Source organism: Ambystoma mexicanum, chromosome 10 (genome assembly GCF_040938575.1).
Source record: "Ambystoma mexicanum isolate Mex_15411 chromosome 10, UKY_AmexF1_1, whole genome shotgun sequence".
Classification (NCBI taxonomy): Eukaryota; Metazoa; Chordata; class Amphibia; order Caudata; family Ambystomatidae; genus Ambystoma; species Ambystoma mexicanum.
In genome coordinates, this window is record NC_090932.1 from 1,050,080,107 (window position 1) to 1,050,101,515 (window position 21,409).

The window sequence follows — 21,409 nt, forward strand, 5'->3', positions numbered from 1 at the left end:
ATAATGTTTTGCTCGTGTAGGAACCCCCTTCTGCTCGTCTTATACTTTGCATATTCAGGAAGAAAGTAGTTATTCAGACGATAATGTGCTTATCGTATCGCTAAATAATCAGTGGATATGAATCTGAAAATAATGTGTTCAATTTAGGACTGATACGATTGGCCCACATCATACCTGTCGATGCACTATGCATAACAAGCAGCAAAACATGGTGTCTCAAGGGAACAACACTGAATACGGTTTTGATTACACAATTGTAAACATCAATCCTAGTGGAAGAGCATGGCGCAAATAAGAGTGACAATCACATCATCCCATTTATTCACATTAATGTGATGTATTTATAGAAATTGATTTTTTATTACTCCTTTGGTTCCTTAGAAAAATGCCCTATATGATTACACGTGTTTCGACATTCTATGTCTTTTTCAAATCAGGGCTAGTTAAACATTACATAACAAAAATTACCATTTATATAAATCCAAAAATGCACCCAATCAAAAATTAAACAACATTGATGAATGGCCATTTTGAGGGAGGGGGTAGGGTGGGATTGTTAGGAATGAGAAAAACGTTTTTCAAAATGGAGAAACAGAAATATTTGACAAAACACAATGAGAAAGAAAATTATTGTTAGAAAATGATTGATAAAAGATCGCTTCATAATTGTTTTGTGTGTTCATCATTGAGTGTGTCGCTCACTCTTATTTCTTACCTAATCTGTTTCGTTCAAAATTCATAAGTTGAATGCTTAATTTCAATGGTCATGGGTTAAATCCCTAAAACATAAACATCATAAGGCTCATTAGTGAGTTTATTTGCCCCACGTTATGTCAAATCACTTCAAATACTAAATGGGGCTATCCCTTCCGTTATTTTCTCGGCAGAGAGCGTGAGTATCAGTGCCATTAACCATGTTTAACTGTGTTGATCATTGCAATGCCTCTTGGCATCTCTCACTATTATGACTAGATCCAAAGAGTAATGCCACGTGGTCGCCACGTGTAGTTGGACCGTATAAACAGGACCCCCATTTCAGAGCCCCCTCAGCACGCTTACCTGCTCCTTGCGAGCGTATTCCGTTTCTAAAAGTCCCCGTGCATTCTGCATCTAGGTACTGATATTATTGTCAGCTTAGTAACGGTACCGCTTAGTCCTACTACTATGTTTATTACTTTCGTCCTAATTCTTGCACAATACGATCAAAAGGTCAATTGTTGTTTTGACGCAAGTTAAAATACTTCTTTTATATATATCAATTATAATTTACTAATCCAGGACGGAGTTTTAAACAAAAAAATTTTTTCTCGATAATTTACCAATAAATCACATTTCTTGATAGTCCCTGGTCCAGCACTGATTTAAATTTATCAATAAGGTAATTTTGTCTCTAAGGTGCAATATACATAACTAGGCTATAGTCGAAAAACTGTTCCGATCGTGTCCCTGACAGTCCTTTTTCTATTTTTAAACCCGCGGCCATATTTTGGGAAAATTTCAATTTTGACTTATGGAGATCACGTTCTCCTTGTTTGTTACACTTATCATTACATTGGTTTATGTCCCTAATCATCGATGGCTTATTCTAAGTTAGTTATGTATGTAAGAATTTGCTTATATGTACCTTTGTACATAGAAAACTGATTCCGGAAAGCTATGTTTTTAGACAGAGCTGTCCCAATTTCTTAACATGCCATTCCAGCATTGCCCTCTGGTTGTTAATTGAAGTTTCTGAACCTGGTGTATAAAATATTATTATATGCCTATTCGACCCTTTCCAAATGGTGTTACCCCGAAGAAAAAGATATAAATTATTATATACACATACAAAAGTACTGGAAACAACTATTTTTAAATCACGTTATGTTGAACTTGGTTAACCATTATTTTCTTTATTTAAAGAAATGAGGACATCTCATGTTCTGAATTTAAGCCTCTTTCCACTGAACGAAATTTACAAATTAATTTTGCTTCCTCTTGCCTCAATTTAATTTCAAGGTTTCCTCCTCTTGGTCCCATAGTCACTTTTCTGAGTCCAATAAATTTTAGATGTTTCTTATCAATTAGTTGATGTTTTTGTTGTCAATGTTGAGCTAAGGGTAAGTTGGTATCCTGGCTACCAATACTTGAGATGTGTTCCCTTATTCTTATCCTAAGTTCCCTAATAGTGCTCCCTATGTATATATCTTCACATTGACAAATAATAGCGTAAACCACAAACTTACTTCTGCAATTAATCTGATCAACAATTTTATGTGATATACCATATTTGTCCTTGAAAGTCACTGTGTTATTTTGAGTATATTTGCACATTGTGCATGTTCCACATTTCCGAAATCCTGTTGTTGGTGGCGGAAGCCACGTCAATGAGGTTTCTTTCTCTTCTGGAAGGAGTGAAGGGCTTAAAATGTTTTTGATAGTTTTGGCCCGTCTGTACGTCAACGTGGGTGTGTCATTGATGTATTTCCGAACATTTTCATCTAGTTGCAGAAGATGCCAATTCTTCCTTAAAATCTTTCTCAATATTTTATTATTTGCACAGTAGTTCGTGATGAAGCTTATCTCTTGTCTATCATCTTGAGTAGTTTTTATTGTCTTTAAGGTGCTTGCTCTATCAATTTTGGAAGCCTTTTCTTTAGCTTGAGCTATGGTGTTGTTCCTATATCCTCTTAATTGGAATCTCCTTGTGAGTAGTTTACACTCTTCTTCAAATTTCTCCTGTTCAGAACAATTCCTCCTCGCCCTAATGAATTCTCCTTTAGGTATATTTTTTATCACAGAGTTAGCATGACAACTGGTAGAGAATAAGGTGGAGTTTGCTTCAGTATTTTTCCTGAAAGTTTTGGTTTTGAGACGGTCGTCTTCTACATAAATGTTCAAGTCTAAAAAGTTGATTTCCTTAGTGCTGTCAGTTCCTGTAAATTCTATCCCCATAGTGTTCTTATTTGCTCTTTTTCTGAAGTCTTCCAGGGATCCCTCCTGCCCTTTCCAGATAATAAGTACATCATCTATGTACCGTGTCCAAAGTATAACATTAGCTTCATATTCTTTGTCCATGTAGATATGTTTATCTTCATACATCGCCATGGTTAAGTTGGCAAGGGCAGGTGCATATTTGATGCCCATTGCCACTCCTTGTGTTTGTTTGAAAAATTGGCCATTAAAGACGAATATGTTATTCTGTAATGTCAGTAGGAGCATTTCTTTCAACATATTTACTGCTTGATAGTTAGATGCAGTTTCCTTTGAAAATGTATAGTCTATGGTTTCTATTGCGGTATCATGTCTGATTGATGTATATAAGGACCGTACGTCCCAAGTTACCAAACGATAGCCTTGTTGCCATTCTATCCCTGCTAATTTATTAATCGTTTCGGTTGTATCTCTCAGGTAAGATTTGGTTTTAGTGGCCAACGGTCTTAGAATATTGTCGATATACTGTGCCATATTCATGGTTACCCAACCTATTCCACTCAGGATGGGTCTTCCTTCTGGAATTCTGGTGTATTCTTTATGTATTTTGGGTAAAAAGTATATTGTTGGTAGTGTTGGTTGTTTCATTTCCAAAAAGAACTTTTCATCATCTGTAACTAATCCTTGTCTGTGCCAGGTTTTAATTGCATCTTGTATTTCCGTAAGTATCTCAAATTTAGGATTAGAGTTTAGTTTGGTGTAACAATTAGGTGTATTCAGATGCGTCATTGCCATCTCCACATAATCTTCTCTATTCATAACCACTATTTTCCCTCCTTTGTCGGCACCTTTAATGACCAGATTATGATCTTTTTTAAGTCGGTGTAATGCTTGTCTTTCCATCTTTGTCAAATTATCAAATTGATATTTCAATTTAGATCTGTTTGAAATTTGAGCATCATTATAGTCATTTAAATCCTTTGTAACTGTTTTATAAAAAGTATCCACTAGGTTTTCTGGCATGAACTGTGGCGTGAACTTAGATTTAGGTTTAAATGCCCTAGTGGAAAGAGTGGTTTGTTGTATCTGGAGTTCATGTAATGTCTCATGAATCGGTCTTTCTTCCGTTTCTTGTAAAGATCTCAGTAAGTTTATATTGACCAGTTCTTCAATAGTTATCTCACTTTCCTGTATCCGTAATTCTTTAGGTTGATGCACCTTGATTTGTGTGTCAAAGTATTTTTTTAATTTCAACTTTCTCACAAATTTAAATAAATCTATGTGAACTTCTGCATTGTTGAAGTTTGTGGTTGGTGCAAATGTAAACCCTTTGTTGAGTAATGATGTCTCTTCTGGCTTAAGATGATGTTTGGATATGTTTAACACCAGGTCTTTCACTTGTTCCTTTTCAGTGCTTCTCTGGCACTTGCTCTTGTTAATCTTCTGTAGTCTTCTGACCCCTCTGGGTTTCCTATGTCTATTGCTGCCACGTTTTCCCCTCCTCTTATAGGCGGTTGTATTTCGATTGCCTGTTGTGGTAATAAAAAACTAACTTGTTTTTGATTCCGGTAAGTAAGTCTATTTCCCTTCTTGTATCTTCTTATTTGGTTCAAAAAACCTTGTCCTTCTTGGATCTCTATAGTATTCGTTATGTCTTTTTCTTGGTCTCCTTCTGAATCTGCATCCGAACTACCTGGGGAAGTATTGGGTGTACTCCCTTTTGAGCTAGGTTTACTTAATTGTTTGTATTTGTCTTGGAAAGTGTAAACCTTATCATCTTCATAATCCCTATTATCTCGAAAAAAATTTCTCATTTTTCTTAGCTTAATTTCATCTTGATATTCCTTCAAAATTTCAAACATTTTTTGGTAATTTTTCTCTTTAGTCGCTTCTGGTGCTTTCGCTTCTTGTATTTCCTTCTTAACTTCTTCAATTTGAATTGTTATCCGTTTATGCTCCCTAGAGGCATGTTCTGTTAGAAGCTCTAACATCATGTTGGAACTTTGATTCAGATTCCGTTCCCAAGATTCTGCTAGGTCCTTATCATCATCTTTTGTAAAGTCTGGGAAGATCAATATTCTTAATCCTCTCGGGATCTGTTTCTTCGTGATATAATTTTTTAGAGATTTGATTTCCCAAAATTGATCTACTTCTTTTTTTGATAGCCTCTCCAATTTCACAAATTTATACCTTAAGTCTTCTTTCTGTTTCGGTAGATTCGATGCAAATGCATGTGCGTTGCTGCCTTTTGGGGCAAATAAGTTTAAAGCATCCTCTTCTCTGTTTTCTAAATATTCTGCCATCCTTGGCTGAATCTTTCTTGGATTTCTTTTTAGGGCTGCAAAGTCCCAAGTACCCTTACAGAAAAATTCTTAAAAATGTGGGGAGCCTTTTTTATAGGGTACCTCCTCAATTGGTCCTCAGCGCCCTTTTGATAATAGTTTATTGTTCACCAATTCCGGTCGCATGCCTAGGTAACAACGGAGTCTTCCTGGCCCCCTTGCTCCGTTCGAAAATGTATATAAGGGTTGTGTTACTCTTACTAATATCATGCGCCCTTGTCGTATCGTTATAAGAAAAGATAAATCAATGCTTCTTATACTCCAAGTTAAGTCATTGATTTTTTATTACTCCTTTGGTTCCTTAGAAAAATGCCCTATATGATTACACGTGTTTCGACATTCTATGTCTTTTTCAAATCAGGGCTAGTTAAACATTACATAACAAAAATTACCATTTATATAAATCCAAAAATGCACCCAATCAAAAATTAAACAACATTGATGAATGGCCATTTTGAGGGAGGGGGTAGGGTGGGATTGTTAGGAATGAGAAAAACGTTTTTCAAAATGGAGAAACAGAAATATTTGACAAAACACAATGAGAAAGAAAATTATTGTTAGAAAATGATTGATAAAAGATCGCTTCATAATTGTTTTGTGTGTTCATCATTGAGTGTGTCGCTCACTCTTATTTCTTACCTAATCTGTTTCATTCAAAATTCATAAGTTGAATGCTTAATTTCAATGGTCATGGGTTAAATCCCTAAAACATAAACATCATAAGGCTCATTAGTGAGTTTATTTGCCCCACGTTATGTCAAATCACTTCAAATACTAAATGGGGCTATCCCTTCCGTTATTTTCTCGGCGGAGAGCGTGAGTATCAGTGCCATTAACCATGTTTAACTGTGTTGATCATTGCAATGCCTCTTGGCATCTCTCACTATTATGACTAGATCCAAAGAGTAATGCCATGTGGTCGCCACGTGTAGTTGGACCGTATAAACAGGACCCCCATTTCAGAGCCCCCTCAGCACGCTTACCTGCTCCTTGCGAGCGTGTTCCGTTTCTAAAAGTCCCCGTGCATTCTGCATCTAGGTACTGATATTATTGTCAGCTTAGTAACGGTACCGCTTAGTCCTACTACTATGTTTATTACTTTCGTCCTAATTCTTGCACAATACGATCAAAAGGTCAATTGTTGTTTTGACGCAAGTTAAAATACTTCTTTTATATATATCAATTATAATTTACTAATCCAGGACGGAGTTTTAAACAAAAAAATTTTTTCTCGATAATTTACCAATAAATCACATTTCTTGATAGTCCCTGGTCCAGCACTGATTTAAATTTATCAATAAGGTAATTTTGTCTCTAAGGTGCAATATACATAACTAGGCTATAGTCGAAAAACTGTTCCGATCGTGTCCCTGACAGTCCTTTTTCTATTTTTAAACCCGCGGCCATATTTTGGGAAAATTTCAATTTTGACTTATGGAGATCACGTTCTCCTTGTTTGTTACACTTATCATTACATTGGTTTATGTCCCTAATCATCGATGGCTTATTCTAAGTTAGTTATGTATGTAAGAATTTGCTTATATGTACCTTTGTACATAGAAAACTGATTCCGGAAAGCTATGTTTTTAGACAGAGCTGTCCCAATTTCTTAACATGCCATTCCAGCATTGCCCTCTGGTTGTTAATTGAAGTTTCTGAACCTGGTGTATAAAATATTATTATATGCCTATTCGACCCTTTCCAAATGGTGTTACCCCGAAGAAAAAGATATAAATTATTATATACACATACAAAAGTACTGGAAACAACTATTTTTAAATCACGTTATGTTGAACTTGGTTAACCATTATTTTCTTTATTTAAAGAAATGAGGACATCTCATGTTCTGAATTTAAGCCTCTTTCCACTGAACGAAATTTACAAATTAATTTTGCTTCCTCTTGCCTCAATTTAATTTCAAGGTTTCCTCCTCTTGGTCCCATAGTCACTTTTCTGAGTCCAATAAATTTTAGATGTTTCTTATCAATTAGTTGATGTTTTTGTTGTCAATGTTGAGCTAAGGGTAAGTTGGTATCCTGGCTACCAATACTTGAGATGTGTTCCCTTATTCTTATCCTAAGTTCCCTAATAGTGCTCCCTATGTATATATCTTCACATTGACAAATAATAGCGTAAACCACAAACTTACTTCTGCAATTAATCTGATCAACAATTTTATGTGATATACCATATTTGTCCTTGAAAGTCACTGTGTTATTTTGAGTATATTTGCACATTGTGCATGTTCCACATTTCCGAAATCCTGTTGTTGGTGGCGGAAGCCACGTCAATGAGGTTTCTTTCTCTTCTGGAAGGAGTGAAGGGCTTAAAATGTTTTTGATAGTTTTGGCCCGTCTGTACGTCAACGTGGGTGTGTCATTGATGTATTTCCGAACATTTTCATCTAGTTGCAGAAGATGCCAATTCTTCCTTAAAATCTTTCTCAATATTTTATTATTTGCACAGTAGTTCGTGATGAAGCTTATCTCTTGTCTATCATCTTGAGTAGTTTTTATTGTCTTTAAGGTGCTTGCTCTATCAATTTTGGAAGCCTTTTCTTTAGCTTGAGCTATGGTGTTGTTCCTATATCCTCTTAATTGGAATCTCCTTGTGAGTAGTCTACACTCTTCTTCAAATTTCTCCTGTTCAGAACAATTCCTCCTCGCCCTAATGAATTCTCCTTTAGGTATATTTTTTATCACAGAGTTAGCATGACAACTGGTAGAGAATAAGGTGGAGTTTGCTTCAGTATTTTTCCTGAAAGTTTTGGTTTTGAGACGGTCGTCTTCTACATAAATGTTCAAGTCTAAAAAGTTGATTTCCTTAGTGCTGTCAGTTCCTGTAAATTCTATCCCCATAGTGTTCTTATTTGCTCTTTTTCTGAAGTCTTCCAGGGATCCCTCCTGCCCTTTCCAGATAATAAGTACATCATCTATGTACCGTGTCCAAAGTATAACATTAGCTTCATATTCTTTGTCCATGTAGATATGTTTATCTTCATACATCGCCATGGTTAAGTTGGCAAGGGCAGGTGCATATTTGATGCCCATTGCCACTCCTTGTGTTTGTTTGAAAAATTGGCCATTAAAGACGAATATGTTATTCTGTAATGTCAGTAGGAGCATTTCTTTCAACATATTTACTGCTTGATAGTTAGATGCAGTTTCCTTTGAAAATGTATAGTCTATGGTTTCTATTGCGGTATCATGTCTGATTGATGTATATAAGGACCGTACGTCCCAAGTTACCAAACGATAGCCTTGTTGCCATTCTATCCCTGCTAATTTATTAATCGTTTCGGTTGTATCTCTCAGGTAAGATTTGGTTTTAGTGGCCAACGGTCTTAGAATATTGTCGATATACTGTGCCATATTCATGGTTACCCAACCTATTCCACTCAGGATGGGTCTTCCTTCTGGAAATCTGGTGTATTCTTTATGTATTTTGGGTAAAAAGTATATTGTTGGTAGTGTTGGTTGTTTCATTTCCAAAAAGAACTTTTCATCATCTGTAACTAATCCTTGTCTGTGCCAGGTTTTAATTGCATCTTGTATTTCCGTAAGTATCTCAAATTTAGGATTAGAGTTTAGTTTGGTGTAACAATTAGGTGTATTCAGATGCGTCATTGCCATCTCCACATAATCTTCTCTATTCATAACCACTATTTTCCCTCCTTTGTCGGCACCTTTAATGACCAGATTATGATCTTTTTTAAGTCGGTGTAATGCTTGTCTTTCCATCTTTGTCAAATTATCAAATTGATATTTCAATTTAGATCTGTTTGAAATTTGAGCATCATTATAGTCATTTAAATCCTTTGTAACTGTTTTATAAAAAGTATCCACTAGGTTTTCTGGCATGAACTGTGGCGTGAACTTAGATTTAGGTTTAAATGCCCTAGTGGAAAGAGTGGTTTGTTGTATCTGGAGTTCATGTAATGTCTCATGAATCGGTCTTTCTTCCGTTTCTTGTAAAGATCTCAGTAAGTTTATATTGACCAGTTCTTCAATAGTTATCTCACTTTCCTGTATCCGTAATTCTTTAGGTTGATGCACCTTGATTTGTGTGTCAAAGTATTTTTTTAATTTCAACTTTCTCACAAATTTAAATAAATCTATGTGAACTTCTGCATTGTTGAAGTTTGTGGTTGGTGCAAATGTAAACCCTTTGTTGAGTAATGATGTCTCTTCTGGCTTAAGATGATGTTTGGATATGTTTAACACCAGGTCTTTCACTTGTTCCTTTTCAGTGCTTCTCTGGCACTTGCTCTTGTTAATCTTCTGTAGTCTTCTGACCCCTCTGGGTTTCCTATGTCTATTGCTGCCACGTTTTCCCCTCCTCTTATAGGCGGTTGTATTTCGATTGCCTGTTGTGGTAATAAAAAACTAACTTGTTTTTGATTCCGGTAAGTAAGTCTATTTCCCTTCTTGTATCTTCTTATTTGGTTCAAAAAACCTTGTCCTTCTTGGATCTCTATAGTATTCGTTATGTCTTTTTCTTGGTCTCCTTCTGAATCTGCATCCGAACTACCTGGGGAAGTATTGGGTGTACTCCCTTTTGAGCTAGGTTTACTTAATTGTTTGTATTTGTCTTGGAAAGTATAAACCTTATCATCTTCATAATCCCTATTATCTCGAAAAAATTTTCTCATTTTTCTTAGCTTAATTTCATCTTGATATTCCTTCAAAATTTCAAACATTTTTTGGTAATTTTTCTCTTTAGTCGCTTCTGGTGCTTTCGCTTCTTGTATTTCCTTCTTAACTTCTTCAATTTGAATTGTTATCCGTTTATGCTCCCTAGAGGCATGTTCTGTTAGAAGCTCTAACATCATGTTGGAACTTTGATTCAGATTCCGTTCCCAAGATTCTTCTAGGTCCTTATCATCATCTTGTGTAAAGTCTGGGAAGATCAATATTCTTAATCCTCTCGGGATCTGTTTCTTCGTGATATCATTTTTTAGAGATTTGATTTCCCAAAATGTATCTACTTCTTTTTTTGATAGCCTCTCCAATTTCACAAATTTATACCTTAAGTCTTCTTTCTGTTTCGGTAGATTCGATGCAAATGCATGTGCGTTGCTGCCTTTTGGGGCAAATAAGTTTAAAGCATCCTCTTCTCTGTTTTCTAAATATTCTGCCATCCTTGGCTGAATCTTTCTTGGATTTCTTTTTAGGGCTGCAAAGTCCCAAGTACCCTTACAGAAAAATTCTTAAAAATGTGGGGAGCCTTTTTTATAGGGTACCTCCTCAATTGGACCTCAGCGCCCTTTTGATAATAATTTATTGTTCACCAATTCCGGTCGCATGCCTAGGTAACAACGGAGTCTTCCTGGCCCCCTTGCTCCGTTCGAAAATGTATATAAGGGTTGTGTTACTCTTACTAATATCATGCGCCCTTGTCGTATCGTTATAAGAAAAGATAAATCAATGCTTCTTATACTCCAAGTTAAGTCATTGATTTTTTATTACTCCTTTGGTTCCTTAGAAAAATGCCCTATATGATTACACGTGTTTCGACATTCTATGTCTTTTTCAAATCAGGGCTAGTTAAACATTACATAACAAAAATTACCATTTATATAAATCCAAAAATGCACCCAATCAAAAATTAAACAACATTGATGAATGGCCATTTTGAGGGAGGGGGTAGGGTGGGATTGTTAGGAATGAGAAAAACGTTTTTCAAAATGGAGAAACAGAAATATTTGACAAAACACAATGAGAAAGAAAATTATTGTTAGAAAATGATTGATAAAAGATCGCTTCATAATTGTTTTGTGTGTTCATCATTGAGTGTGTCGCTCACTCTTATTTCTTACCTAATCTGTTTCGTTCAAAATTCATAAGTTGAATGCTTAATTTCAATGGTCATGGGTTAAATCCCTAAAACATAAACATCATAAGGCTCATTAGTGAGTTTATTTGCCCCACGTTATGTCAAATCACTTCAAATACTAAATGGGGCTATCCCTTCCGTTATTTTCTCGGCGGAGAGCGTGAGTATCAGTGCCATTAACCATGTTTAACTGTGTTGATCATTCCAATGCCTCTTGGCATCTCTCACTATTATGACTAGATCCAAAGAGTAATGCCACGTGGTCGCCACGTGTAGTTGGACCGTATAAACAGGACCCCCATTTCAGAGCCCCCTCAGCACGCTTACCTGCTCCTTGCGAGCGTATTCCGTTTCTAAAAGTCCCCGTGCATTCTGCATCTAGGTACTGATATTATTGTCAGCTTAGTAACGGTACCGCTTAGTCCTACTACTATGTTTATTACTTTCGTCCTAATTCTTGCACAATACGATCAAAAGGTCAATTGTTGTTTTGACGCAAGTTAAAATACTTCTTTTATATATATCAATTATAATTTACTAATCCAGGACGGAGTTTTAAACAAAAAAATTTTTTCTCGATAATTTACCAATAAATCACATTTCTTGATAGTCCCTGGTCCAGCACTGATTTAAATTTATCAATAAGGTAATTTTGTCTCTAAGGTGCAATATACATAACTAGGCTATAGTCGAAAAACTGTTCCGATCGTGTCCCTGACAGTTCTTTTTCTATTTTTAAACCCGCGGCCATATTTTGGGAAAATTTCAATTTTGACTTATGGAGATCACGTTCTCCTTGTTTGTTACACTTATCATTACATTGGTTTATGTCCCTAATCATCGATGGCTTATTCTAAGTTAGTTATGTATGTAAGAATTTGCTTATATGTACCTTTGTACATAGAAAACTGATTCCGGAAAGCTATGTTTTTAGACAGAGCTGTCCCAATTTCTTAACATGCCATTCCAGCATTGCCCTCTGGTTGTTAATTGAAGTTTCTGAACCTGGTGTATAAAATATTATTATATGCCTATTCGACCCTTTCCAAATGGTGTTACCCCGAAGAAAAAGATATAAATTATTATATACACATACAAAAGTACTGGAAACAACTATTTTTAAATCACGTTATGTTGAACTTGGCGACCACGTGGCATTACTCTTTGGATCTAGTCATAATAGTGAGAGATGCCAAGAGGCATTGCAATGATCAACACAGTTAAACATGGTTAATGGCACTGATACTCACGCTCTCCGCCGAGAAAATAACGGAAGGGATAGCCCCATTTAGTATTTGAAGTGATTTGACATAACGTGGGGCAAATAAACTCACTAATGAGCCTTATGATGTTTATGTTTTAGGGATTTAACCCATGACCATTGAAATTAAGCATTCAACTTATGAATTTTGAACGAAACAGATTAGGTAAGAAATAAGAGTGAGCGACACACTCAATGATGAACACACAAAACAATTATGAAGCGATCTTTTATCAATCATTTTCTAACAATAATTTTCTTTCTCATTGTGTTTTGTCAAATATTTCTGTTTCTCCATTTTGAAAAACGTTTTTCTCATTCCTAACAATCCCACCCTACCCCCTCCCTCAAAATGGCCATTCATCAATGTTGTTTTAATTTTTGATTGGGTGCATTTTTGGATTTATATAAATGGTAATTTTTGTTATGTAATGTTTAACTAGCCCTGATTTGAAAAAGACATAGAATGTCGAAACACGTGTAATCATATAGGGCATTTTTCTAAGGAACCAAAGGAGTAATAAAAAATCAATGACTTAACTTGGAGTATAAGAAGCATTGATTTATCTTTTCTTATAACGATACGACAAGGGCGTATGATATTAGTAAGAGTAACACAACCCTTATATACATTTTCGAACGGAGCAAGGGGGCCAGGAAGACTCCGTTGTTACCTAGGCATGCGACCGGAATTGGTGAACAATAAACTATTATCAAAAGGGCGCTGAGGTCCAATTGAGGAGGTACCCTATAAAAAAGGCTCCCCACATTTTTAAGTATTTATAGAAATATATACAAAACACATTAGATAAAATTGGTACCTAACCATCATACTTCATACTAATACATAAAATAAAGTGCAACACATTTTCACTCTAAATATGTAAACATTATTCATGTGCGAAACGGCATGACATTCATCACTCCAAGTGACATTCAATACATCAACGATCACGTTATGCCATATACTACTGATCACATTCCAATGTAGGACCATTCGTCGTGGAATCTGGTGAACTAGTGGCTGGTAAGAGAGACCAATTCATAACATCACGTGGGTTTCCCAAAATATGTGGGAACAACCTTCTCTAGTGCTAGTTTCGACAGGACATCAGAAGACTAATACAAAATGTATCCGTCTTTTTCATGACCTGGGGAGCCAGTGGGCAACCTCCCTTCACATCCTAACCAGGGACACGTGCCTCATAAGGTTCCTCCTAAATCATTTTTACTGGCTCGATACATGCCCGAAATCACTCAGTCACTCAATCTGTGACCTCACCAGTTACTTCCCTCCAGTATCTCCTTGCTGATAGGTTTACATTAAGAGGATGGTTATTTACCTCTCATTCAAGTTTAAACTTGGATGACTTCCATCACCGATTTTGGTACTCTATTGCAAGGTGGTCAACATCTCCTGCAATGACACACCGAACAGCTAGGTTCAAAACCCTCAAGTTGCTGTGTAGTTCGTGTTAGAACACATGGTACCCAAAGCCAATAAATACCAGCTTATTATGATTCTGTCAACCTTGACAAATGTAGACTGGTCAACCAGCAATCGTTTGAAATCGTTTGAAAAGGTATCCAAAAATATTTGTGGGTCTCGCCATCAAAATGTAGGCAACTTTCATACATGTATACATGTATCAGTGATTGAAGCAACTGAATTATTCAGGAACACCCATTTAAAATGCAGTTTTGATTTTTTTTTAATTATTATTTAAAAAAAGACATTCAGGGGAGGCCACCCTCATCCCCCACATTATGGACATTAGTCTTTTAAACAGAAACCCCACCCACAACCTGGCCTGATTATCGTGGCACCATCAGAGCCTAGTTACTGACAGGATTGCAGAGGTAAACATAAAAGAAGGACAGATCCTGTTCTATAGTATGTACTTACAGGCCGATTCATGGAATTAATGTGCGCCGAAAAAACGGCGCACGCGTGCGAAAACGTGCGATTCGCAGTGAAATAGCGAGAATCGCAGTGCAAGTGCGATTATCGCACAGAAAACATTGCACATCAATTCATGGAAATCCGTGCACGCGCAAAATGTGGGATGTGCGCTGAAAAAGTGCGTGGCGCACGCTGGCGCACAGGTTATCGAACGCCGTGCGATAAGGCCACAGCGAATTCGCACATAGCGCGGCGCACATAACAAAAGTAGGCGTAACACGGGGCGTCACACACAGAATGGGGAACAACTCGTGAAAATGTGGGCGTCACGGGGGAAGTACAGGAGGCAAGTGCGCAGAACGCCCACACGCTCGCCTGCAACATGTATTCATGGAATTGAATAGGGAAAAACAGCACACGGCCAAAGACGCGCACAGGCCCATACATGTCCGCCACACGAAAGCAGGCGGTAGCGTCCCTGCGCAGGAAAAAAATGTGCGCCAGAGAAGGCCCACACGCGATCGGGCCTGGGGGAGCGTGTGCGTGTATCTCAGAGGTGCGCAAGAAGTTTCACACGTGATCGGGCCTGGGGGAGCGTGTGCGTGTATTTCAGTGGTGCGCGAGAAGTTTCACACGCGATCGGGCCTGGGGGAGCGTGTGCGTGTATTCCAGAGGTGCGTGAGAAGTTTCACATGCGATCGGGCCTGGGGGAGTGGGGTACGTGTATTTCAGGGGCTCGCAGGTGTTTTTACACGCGATCGGGCCTGGGGGAGCGGGGTACGTGTATTTCAGGGGCTCGCGGGTGTTTTTACACGCGATCGGGCCTGGGGGAGCGGGGTACGTGTATTTCAGGGGCTCGCTGGTGTTTTTACACGTGATCGGGCCTGGGGGAGCAGGGTACGTGTATTTCAGGGGCTCGTGGGTGTTTTTACACGCGATCGGGCCTGGGGGAGCGGGGTACGTGTATTTCAGGGGCTCGCGGGTGGTTTTACACGCAATCGGGCCTGGGGGAGCAGGGTACCACTCACCGTCTGCCTTGCGTGTAGAAGAACGCGTAGCCAACACCCATCCGCTGTGAAGTAATAGCGTGTGAACCCCAACGCCTGCAAAACACACGCACCGCACCCCACGAAAAGCAACGCCCGTGCGCGATACGTAACAGACACGCATACGTGCTAAGGGCCTTTGGTCCAATGGAATCGCGTATGCGTGCTGACGCGCTTACGCGCTAAGGGCCTTTCCTCAATTCACACTCTGACATGCAGAATTTTCACGTGCCAAATCACTCCGTATCAAGCTGGCCACGCGTAAGCACACAGAAGACCACGTTCCTGCCCAAAAGGCCGAATTACTGCCCCCCAGAGCCCCGAGCAGCCTCCCACGAGCAATCTGCTGCTGCCTGCCTGCCGCCACCGTGCCCTGCCATTTGGTGCCTGCACATCAGCCATCTGCAGGGGTCCAGTTGCTGTGTCCACCCCTGCTGGAACAGAACGCTCCCGACTGGGATACCATCGCTCACTGCCCAGCCCCAGGACCAAGTTGCCCACCCACGCATGCCTCGGGGGTCGCCATGTCGGGGCAAACACCATCCGAGACCACTGGCAACCCCCAGCCAGAGAGGCAGAGGACCACCAGCTTCAGTCAGAAGGAAATTGGTGTCCTGGTGGAGCTTGTCCTGGGGCATTATGATGCCCTCTTCGGATCACCACGCGCCGACAAGGAAGGACGGGACAGGATCTGGGACGACTTTGTGGTTGCCATCAACGCGGAGGGGGTGGCAACCTGCAACATCAAGCAAGTCAAGAAGCGCTGGGAGGACTTCAGGTCCAGGGCCCTCATAAAGGCCCGGCGCCTCGTGGAGGGGGGCCGGGGCAGCATGAGTACCATCCAGCTGAGGGTCCTGGAACGCGTACGCCCAGCGCTCCATGCCCAGATCCTTGAGAGGCAGACCCGTCTGGAGTCGAGCGGTAAGTGGCCAAGCATTGCTGTGTGAGACAGGGCATGTTGCAGCGTGCTGGTTGTCTGATACTTGCCTGTATGTGCGACATAGGCCATGTAAGCGTGTGTGTGTGCAGGGACATCATGGTCATGCATGTGAGACCAGTAATGTGTGAAGCACACGGTTGGTGTATGTGTTTAAATGTAACATGGGGAGCCCTATGCGGAATGGACACATGAGAGCATGCCAGTTTCTGTTCCTGGACATGGGTGTGGGTGAGGGATGGGTGCTGATGCCATGTACATGTATGGTGTCCATGTCTGTGTTTCTGACCTGCGTGTCTGTGACTTCTGGATGCCATGGATGCATGACACATGTCTGTGACAATGTTCAGATTCACTGATGCAGCCTAGTTATCCTTGCATCCACTGTGTCTGGGGTGTACGAGTCCATATGGATGAAAGTACGTTGAAGTGTGTGCATGTGATAGGCATGACCCATGATGCATGTGAGTCCGAAAACAACATTGTATGCTTGTATGTTCCCTTGGACATGTTTGCTTATGTCCATAGCATGCGCCAGGCCTGTTACTGCATGTGTTTTGCCTGCACTGACCCATGTGTTGTGGAGGGACATGATGGAAGTGATCTTTGACAGTGCCACTCATCTGCTATTGCTTCCTGTCTAGGGGACCATTGTACAGTACCCTGATGCTTGTGTTCTATGTCTCCCTCTACACAGCGCCACGTGAAGAAGAGGGCGGAGACGGCTCTGTGGAGCTAAGCGGCGGGGATGCCCCCAACGCTGCAGCGGAAGGGGTGGGTGAGCCCCCACAGGGGCTTGCAACGGCGGAAGACGGTGTGGAGCCATCCAGGTTGGTGGTTTCCACAGAGGAGGAGGAGGCCGCTACTGAGCCGCACATGGGGCCTGGTGGGGGCATCCCTGCTGGTGCAAGTGGTGCAGTCCAGGGGCAGGGGCAGGAGGCAGCACAGGTCGCCGTGGAGGTGCCTGTGCATGTCACTGTCCCTGACACTGTGACTGCACCACCATGCACCAGCAGGGATGCCCCATCCCAGGCCCGTCCGTAGGTAGGGGGGATGTCCATGTCATCTGATTCCCCTCCACCTGCGGACGAGGGGACCCCTGGCCACATGGAGAAGGTGCTGATTGGTGTCGCGTTGCGCACGTCTGTCATTCGTGATGAGGTGCGTGCTTCCCGGGGGAGCACGCACGTCATCACGAAGAGCACAGTGCCAACGTGGCCCAGTTGGGAGCGGTCATGGTCGGGGGTCTCGTACATGTGTCGGGCACTCTGGCGAACCTCTCCTCCTCTGTGGAGGCTATGCGCCAGTCGTACTCCATGCCGTCTTCCGGCCCAGATGCCACCAGGGCCCCCTGTGGACCTGCCCCGACCAATGCAGCCACCTCGGTGGGGATCCCATCCCTGCCACAGTCGGGAGTCGGAGGTCCAGCAGGGGTGGGCACACCAGCAACTGGACCCAAGCAGATGGAGGATGTGACGGCATCATCGGGCAGGGCACGTGCACGACGGCGTCGGTGGTTTCCATCAGCCTGGATGCCGTTGTGCTGGCACAGGCAGTTGCGTCGGAGGCAGCGGCAGGCTCGACGTGGGAGGCATCATGGCTCGGGGCCATCAACATCAGGGGTGCAGGCATCGGCCGGAGGGCAGGAGAACCCTGGAATGGGAGTGGCTTCCGTGTGGGAGCGGTTGGGCCAGCAGATAGGTGCGGAGCGGCAGCGGGCAGAGGAGGAACGGCTCACAATGGTCAGGGCGGAGAACTCCATGTGGAGGGCGCTGAGGCGGGCTGAGTGCCTCGAGTGTCTTCGCAGGGAGTTGGAGCTGGACACTGCATTATCCCTGCGGGACCTCGGGGCCAGGGAACATGCCCGCCTCCAAGCCATTGAACAGGAGTTCGATGATGCCCTGGCCCATGACAACAACCAGTGAGCCGTCGGACTAGCCCGCTGCCTTGTAAATAGTTATGTGGTTAGTATTAGGTTTCCTTTGCTTTTTTATTTATTTTGGACCTTTTGGACAATGGGCCACATTTTTGTATATCGTTTTATTTTATTAGGTAGTATTTTTATGTAGGTTTCATTTCTTTAGTTGGGATCATGGACCCTGGTTTGTTTATCTGTATATAGTTGACTGTTGGATTTTATTTTATTTTTTTGATTTACCCATGGAGCAATGGTTTTTAGGTTTTGTTTTTACCTTGGATTTACTTTCTTGAACTGTGACTTTGGACACCTTTCCTTTGGATTATGATTTGTCGTTTTTCATTATTTTACGGACATGCTGCTTTTGGTTTTTGATTCCCATTGTCATTTGTTTATTTTTAATTCCATTTATGCTGTTTTTAATACATTTTTTTCATCAAACTTCAATGTGTAGTATCATCTCATTGGTATCATGCATATCATGATATGGGTTTTGAGTTCACTGACACCCATTGGGTGTATGTGAGGGCCATGTGTTCATTTCCAAACTTGCTATCGGGGTTCTATCATGTCATTGCCATTTCTAAGTGGGTGGATGCAATACTCGAGTGGGTGTTTTGCATTTGGAGGCTGACCATAAGGGCCAGGGATCTAGGATGTGATCACATGTTGGCTGGGGGACATGTGTGGGGGCCTGCTGGCAGGTGCCCCGCAATGCTGGGAGGTGTGGGTGCAGGGCGACATGAGTGGGACATGAGTGTGGGCCTGCTGGCAGGTGCCCCGCAATGCTGGGGGGTGGGGGTGCAGGGGGACATGAGTGGGACATGAGTGGGGGCCTGCTGGCAGGTGCCCCGCAACGCTGGGGGGTGGGAGTGCAGGGGGACATGAGTGGGACATGAGTGGGGGCCTGCTGGCAGGTGCCCCGCAATGCTGGGGGGTGGGGGTGCAGGGGGACATGAGTGGGACATGAGTGGGGGCCTGCTGGCAGGTGCCCCGCAATGCTGGCGGTGGGGGTGCAAGGGGACATGAGTGGGACATGAGTGGGTGCCTGCTGGCAGGTGCCCCGCAATGCTGGGGGTGGGGGTTCAAGGGGACATGAGTTGGTGATCAGTAGTGCAAGGAGACATGTGCCTTTGCTGGGGGGCATGACCATGTTGGGTGGGCTGCCTGCGGGACATGACCAGGGATGCAGGGTAGTCCCCTGTGGTGTGGGCTGCCTGCAGGGGCCGTGGAGGGTGTACAGGGGACACCTGGGAGGACCCACACTGCCAAATCACATGTAGGACTCGCCGGCACCCCTGAAATACACATACCCTGCTGAAATCGCGTGTGAAAATTCTTGCGCACCCCTGAAATACACGTACCCTGCTGAAATTGCGTGTGAAAATTCTTGCGCACCCCTGAAATACACGTACCCTGCTGAAATCGCGTGTGAAAATTCTTGCGCACCCCTGAAATACACGTACCCTGCTGAAATCACGTGTGGAACTTCTTGCGCACCCCTGAAATACACGCACACGCTCCCCCAGGCCCGATCGCGTGTGGAACTTCTCGCACACCTCTGAAATACACGCGCCCAGGCCAATCGCATGTGGAACTTCTCGCGCACCTCTGAAATTCACGCACACGCTCCCCCTGGCCCGATTGCGTGTGGAACTTCTCGCGCACCTCTGAAATACACGCACACGCTCCCCCAGGCCCGATCGCGTGTGGAACTTCTTGCGCACCCCTGAAATACACGCGCACAGGCCAATCGCGTGTGAAACTTCTCGCGCACCTCTGGAATACACGCGCCCAGGCCAATCGCGTGTGGAACTTCTCGTGCACCTCTGAAATACATGCGCCCAGGCCAATCACGTGTGGAACTTCTCGCGCACCCCTGAAATACACGCACACCCTCCCCCAGGCCCGATCGCATGTGGAACTTCTCGCGCACCTCTGAAATACACGCGCCCAGGCCAATCGCGTGTGGAACTTCTCGCGCACCTCTGAAATACACGCGCCCAGGCCAATCGCGTGTGGAACTTCACGCGCACCTCTGAAATACACGCGCCCAGGCCAATCGCATGTGGAACTTCTTGCGCACCTCTGAAATACATGCACACGCTCCCCCAGGCCCGATCGCGTGTGGAACTTCTCGCGCACCCCTGAAATACACGCGCACAGGCCAATCGCGTGTGAAACTTCTCGCGCACCTCTGGAATACACGCGCCCAGGCCAATCGCATGTCGAACTTCTCGCGCACCTCTGAAATACATGCGCCTAGGCCAATCGCGTGTGGAACTTCTCGCGCACCCCTGAAATACACGCAAACGCTCCCCCAGGCCCGATCGCGTGTGGAACTTCTCGCGCACCTCTGAAATACACGCGCCCAGGCCATTCGCGTGTGGAACTTCTCGCACACCTCTGAAATACACGCGCCCAGGCCAATCGCGTGTGGAACTTCTCGCGCACCCCTGAAATACACGCACACGCTCCCCCAGGCCGGATCGCATGTGGAACTTCTCGCGCACCTCTGGAATACACGCGCCCAGGCCAATCACGTGTGGAACTTCTCGCACACCCCTGAAATACACGCACACGCTCCCGCAGGCCCGATCGCGTGTGGAACTTCTCACGCACCTCCGGAATACACGCGGCCAGGCCAATCGCGTGTGGAACTTCTCGCGCACCCCTGAAATACACGCAGCCAGCCCGTTCGCGTGTGCAACTTCTCGAGCACCTCTGAAATACATGCACACGCTCCCCCAGGCCAGATCGCGTGTGAGACTTCTCGCGCACGCGTGTTCCCGAAACCCGTAATACACGTTCCCCGCTTTGCGTTTGCTGTTTGCCAGTCCGGTAAACTGGTACAGGGTTGGCGCAGCCCTTTGCGATGTTTTTGTGATCTTGATGGCTTTTCCTTGCGCGAGGGCGTTCTTCAGGCGGTAACTGGCGCTGCTGCAGGGTCGCTGCGCCACTCTGCGCCACGTCTGCTTTTGGAGGTGAGAATCCATGAATACGCTGTGCGCGGAAATTGATTTTATCGCACGCGGCTGGCGCAGACACTTTTGTGAGGATGAATCGGCCTGTTAATATGAGAAACTCGTTATTCTGTTTAATCTGAAATTGCTCCAGTGACTGGGCCCTGCTGGTGCCAGGGTAAATACGTGCAGCATGGGGTACGGGGTGTGGAACAAAACATATTACACTATCATTTAGCATCACATTGCATGGATTTTGTTTAATTAATATATATATATATATATATATAT